The following is a 6000-nucleotide window of genomic DNA, read 5'->3' on the forward strand; positions in this document are numbered from 1 at the left end:
CGTACAGAAGACTGGAGCACCACCAAAAACTACTGAACCTGCCCTGCCATCATCTGAAGCAAGAAGTGGTAACGAGGTGGAATTCAACCCTCTATATGCTTCAGAGGTTGGAGGAGCAGCAAAAGGCCATTCAAGCCTATACAATTGAGCACGATATAGTAGGTGGAATGCACCTGTCTCAAGTGCAGTGGAGAATGATTTCAACGTTGTGCAAGGTTCTGATGCCCTTTGAACTTGCCACACGTGAAGTCAGTTCAGACACTGCCAGCCTGAGTCAGGTCATTCCCCTCATCAGGCTTTTGCAGAAGAAGCTGGAGGCATTGAAGAAGGAGCTAAAAGGGAGCGATTCCGCTAGGCATGTGGGACTTGTGGATGCAGCCCTTAATTCGCTTAACAAGGATTCACGGGTGGTCAATCTGTTGAAATCAGAGCACTACATTTTGGCCACCGTGCTCGATCCTAGATTTAAAGCCTACCTTGGATCTCTCTTTCCGGCAGACACAGGTCTGCTGGGGTTGAAAGACCTGCTGGTGACAAAATTGTCAAGTCAAGCGGAACGCGACCTGTCAACATCTCCTCCTTCACATTCTCCCGCAACTGGGGGTGCGAGGAAAAGGCTCAGAATTCCGAGCCCACCCGCTGGCGGTGATGCAGGGCAGTCTGGAGCGACTGCTGATGCTGACATCTGGTCCGGACTGAAGGACCTGACAACGATTACGGACATGTCGTCTACTGTCACTGCATATGATTCTCTCAACATTGATAGAATGGTGGAGGATTATATGAGTGACCGCATCCAAGTAGGCACGTCACACAGTCCGTACTTATACTGGCAGGAAAAAGAGGCAATTTGGAGGCCCTTGCACAAACTGGCTTTATTCTACCTAAGTTGCCCTCCCACAAGTGTGTACTCCGAAAGAGTGTTTAGTGCCGCCGCTCACCTTGTCAGCAATCGGCGTACGAGGTTACATCCAGAAAATGTGGAGAAGATGATGTTCATTAAAATGAATTATAATCAGTTCCTCCGCGGAGACATTGACCAGCAGCAATTGCCTCCACAAAGTACACAGGGAGCTGAGATGGTGGATTCCAGTGGGGACGAATTGATAATCTGTGAGGAGGGGGATGTACACGGTGATATATCGGAGGGTGAAGATGAGGTGGACATCTTGCCTCTGTAGAGCCAGTTTGTGCAAGGAGAGATTAATTGCTTCTTTTTTGGGGGGGGTCCAAACCAACCCGTCATATCAGTCACAGTCGTGTGGCAGACCCTGTCACTGAAATGATGGGTTGGTTAAAGTGTGCATGTCCTGTTTTGTTTATACAACATAAGGGTGGGTGGGAGGGCCCAAGGACAATTCCATCTTGCACCTCTTTTTTCTTTTCTTTTTCTTTGCATCATGTGCTGATTGGGGAGGGTTTTTTGGAAGGGACATCCTGCGTGACACTGCAGTGCCACTCCTAGATGGGCCCGGTGTTTGTGTCGGCCACTAGGGTCGCTAATCTTACTCACACAGTCAGCTACCTCATTGCGCCTCTTTTTTTCTTTGCGTCATGTGCTGTTTGGGGAGGGTTTTTTGGAAGGGACATCCTGCGTGACACTGCAGTGCCACTCCTAGATGGGCCCGGTGTTTGTGTCGGCCACTAGGGTCGCTAATCTTACTCACACAGCTACCTCATTGCGCCTCTTTTTTTCTTTGCGTCATGTGCTGTTTGGGGAGGGCTTTTTGGAAGGGACATCCTGCGTGACACTGCAGTGCCACTCCTAGATGGGCCCGGTGTTTGTGTCGGCCACTAGGGTCGCTAATCTTACTCACACAGCTACCTCATTGCGCCTCTTTTTTCTTTGCGTCATGTGCTGTTTGGGGAGGGTTTTTTGGAAGGGCCATCCTGCGTGACACTGCAGTGCCACTCCTAGATGGGCCCGGTGTTTGTGTCGGCCACTAGGGTCGCTAATCTTACTCACACAGCTACCTCATTGCGCCTCTTTTTTTCTTTGCGTCATGTGCTGTTTGGGGATGGTTTTTTGGAAGGGACATCCTGCGTGACACTGCAGTGCCACTCCTAGATGGGCCCGGTGTTTGTGTCGGCCACTAGGGTCGCTTATCTTACTCACACAGCGACCTCGGTGCAAATTTTAGGACTAAAAATAATATTGTGAGGTGTGAGGTATTCAGAATAGACTGAAAATGAGTGTAAATTATGGTTTTTGAGGTTAATAATACTTTGGGATCAAAATGACCCCCAAATTCTATGATTTAAGCTGTTTTTTAGTGTTTTTTGAAAAAAACACCCGAATCCAAAACACACCCGAATCCGACAAAAAAAATTCGGTGAGGTTTTGCCAAAACGCGTTCGAACCCAAAACACGGCCGCGGAACCGAACCCAAAACCAAAACACAAAACCCGAAAAATTTCAGGCGCTCATCTCTACTCCTCACCCCCTCTCTCTCACCTCTCTCCTCCTCTCTCTCTGTATCTCCCTCTTCTCTCTCTGTGTATCCCCCTTCTCTCTGTGTCTCTCCCTTCTCCCTCTGTGTCTTCTCCCTTCTCTCTCTCTGTCCTCCTTTCACTCTCTGTCACCCTCCCCCTTTCTCTCTCCTCTCTCCCCCCCTCTCTGTCTCCCTGTTCTCCATCTGTTAATTTCTCTCTGTATCTCCCCATTATTTCTCTCTCTGCCTACCCCTTCTCTCTTTGTGTCTCCCCATTCACGCTTTCTGTGTGTCTCTCTCAGTACCTACCCCCTTTCTCTCTCCCACTTCTTCCCCACTCTCTCTGTCTACCCCCGTTCTCTCTCTCTCCACATCACTAGTCACACCACCACAGCACTGGTCACACCCCTGTGGGGGCACACAATAGGTCCTTCAGCATTTTTAGCTCCAGGCCCATGTGAACCTTAATCTGGCACTGACTAAGACATACTGTCGATTTTATTAAATTAAACTTACTTGTTCTCATAAAATACTGCATGGTTACTGTAGCTTCTTATGTTTATTGATTGATCGATTCATTCATTCATTCAATAAATAATGAGAATAAGTGAACATAGGTACTAATTCAGATCTGATAGCTGCTGTGCGTTTTCACACAATGGACAATCAGGTCTGAACTGCGCATGCGTATGCACTGCAATGTGCAGGTTCGATGGTCAGCAGCGACGGGATGGTGCGACAAATCCGATTGCACCAGCGATCACAAGAAGATTGACAGGAAGAGGGCATTTGTGGGTGGCAACTGACTGTTTCTATGGAGTGACCGGAAAAACGCAAGAGTGACCCGGTGTTTTGTGGTAGGATTTGTGACATCAGCTCCGGCCCCGATCATCGCAGCAGCTGAGTAAGTCCTGGGCTTGCAGAGACTTTCCAAACTGCTGATTGTGCAGCTCTCCTGCACATGCGATCGCACACCTGCACAGCGAATTCCCCCTCCCCCTGTAGGTGGCGACTATCTGATCACATGGATGCAATAAACACACCCTAGCGATCAGATCTGAATTACCCCCATAGTTTTGGAGACTCTCTCCACAGTAGAACAAACATAAATCCCAAAAGCGCATACCTCTTAAACTACTGTATAGGTTGAGAAAGAAAGAGTGCCAGCTTCAAAGTGGGGTTAAATTAATCCGTATAGGAAGTTAATTTCACTATTAGCACAGCAAAATACAGAATGGCCTTAATCCATGTAATGTAATGCCTCCTTTTTGCCTAACCACTTCTAGTGAAAGCTTAGGTCACGAGTTACAAATTTATGATATGTATATTTTACCCTAGGGCAATGAAAACTCCTTTTCGTAGACTATAGACGTAATAGGTGTTGGTCTTTGTGGATTGGTTTCTTTCTATTACATGCACTGTGATTGGCTAGATTCTAAATTGAGCATGTATCATTTGGTTACTTATTGGAAGACAACAGGGACAAACTGCATTACTTGAACATCATGAGTGCTAGAACTCCATATAGATATATATGTTCTTTTTCAGCCAGAGCAATAAATGTCTAGCTATAATTGTGTGACAGTGTGTAGGATAATTCATCAATGCTACATTCTAGTTTGCCAGATGGGTTTAAAAATGCAGAAATCAGATTACATAAAGTGTATTTGATGCTAGTCTACTTAACAGATTTATGACTTTTCATTAGAGATGAGCGGATTCGGTTTTACTTGGATTTACTCGGGTGTTTCGGGTTTTGATTATTGGCTATCCAAAACGCGTGACATCCATGATCCAATAAGATGCCGTTTCGAGCCCTGAGTAGATCCAAGTAAAACTGAACCCACACATCTCTACTTTTAATATACTACAGTATTATATTTGCTGTTGTGCAAACTAACAGATAATAATTCTTCAGCTGCTGATATCTGTGGTCACAGGTGACAAATTATACTGCCCAACAAAATAAAATATTTTTGTTTGGTGCCTGGAATGTTAGTATTGATTTTGGTTACATTGGGTGTGCTAATTACATTGGGCTAATGCTTTTTGCGCAAGCACATCGCCATCTGGGTGACCTTAAGTCTGAACAGGACGTCATTCCTCCTGGTTGTCAGAAACTTTCTGGGCAACCACAAAGCTCAAAACTATGCTGTGCTAGTAAACAACATGCTCATTAATTTCAGAGACCTTGCATGTAATATGAGCATAAAAATTAATTACTTACACAGCCACTTGGACCGTGTCTGATATGAGCGAAGAGCAAGGTGAAAGATTTCACCAGGACATTAAAACAATGGAAGATTGCTACCAGGGAAGATGGAATATACATATGATGGCAGATTACAGCTGTAATTTACAGAGAGACTGTCCAAAAAAGTCCATTCAAGAATGTCCCACAAAAGAAGCTTTCCAATTTTTTTTCCATTTATGGTTTCATTTTATTATTTCAAAGAAAAAGTGTTATTTGAGTCATTATAGTGTTACTGTAATGTTAGTATGTTTTATTGTTCACTAAAATATTCTAGAAAATATAACACAAATCAGACAATGTTTATATCTAAAAAATTAGAGCTAATAGGTGAAAATTAATGTTATATTTGAAATCAGCACACCAAATATATATAAAATCATCTCAAAAATCCTCTGCATCAAAACATTTTGTATTTTATTGTGTGAATCATAGGCCTAATATGAAATAGGGTAACACAAATCGGATGATGTTTATATCTCAAAAATTAGAGCTGATAGTCAAAAATGAATGTTATGTTTCTATATAAGAATCTGTTAATAAATAAATAAATAATATTTGCAATCAGCACACCAAATATACATAAAATCAGCTCAAAAATTCTCGGCACCAAAACACGTGTTGGGCTGTGTTATGGAAGCACTCCTACCTGAATGCAAGTTGAAGGCCTGTCCTGTTAAGCCTGCTCCAAGATGAACAGTGTAATACTGTATTCATTTGAAACATTCTCATCTGAGGTCTCCGTTTCCTATGAAATTGCACTACTGGATAATCTTTTTTCCTGGAAATGCTCTAATATCAAGTGGAAAATATCCATTTGTTAAGAACAAATAGGTAATACTGCTTTCATATGAGGTACTGTACACTGGTAGCCAAATACAGTAGATACATTGCCCTGCTTCCATAAGCAGATTCAATGGGGGATATTTGTCAAAGCTTGGAGAGAGATAAAGTTCCAATCAGCTCCTGTCATTTTACAGGCTGCGTTTAAAAAATAGCAGTTAGGTGCTCCCTATCTGCATATGTCAGTTGAAATTATGAATAAACTCCTTAATGTCACAACCAGGGGTGTCAGAATGATTTCAGGCTGGGGGGGGCGAAGTTGGGATTTCGTTTTGGCGCCCCTGCTGCGGTCTCCTTTCCTGCAACCACATACAGCCCCCCCATACTCCGCATTTACGTAGGTGGCTGCATCTGTAAAGGTAGCCGGCTGTCGCAGGGTGCGGTGGGTCCCCCCTTCTTCTGTACTAGTGAGACGGCGTCCCAGTGAGATGGCGTACCTCAGAGGGTGGGTGCCGACACTAAGCCCCGCCTTTC

This window comes from Pseudophryne corroboree, chromosome 2 (assembly GCF_028390025.1).
Source record: "Pseudophryne corroboree isolate aPseCor3 chromosome 2, aPseCor3.hap2, whole genome shotgun sequence".
Taxonomy (NCBI): Eukaryota; Metazoa; Chordata; class Amphibia; order Anura; family Myobatrachidae; genus Pseudophryne; species Pseudophryne corroboree.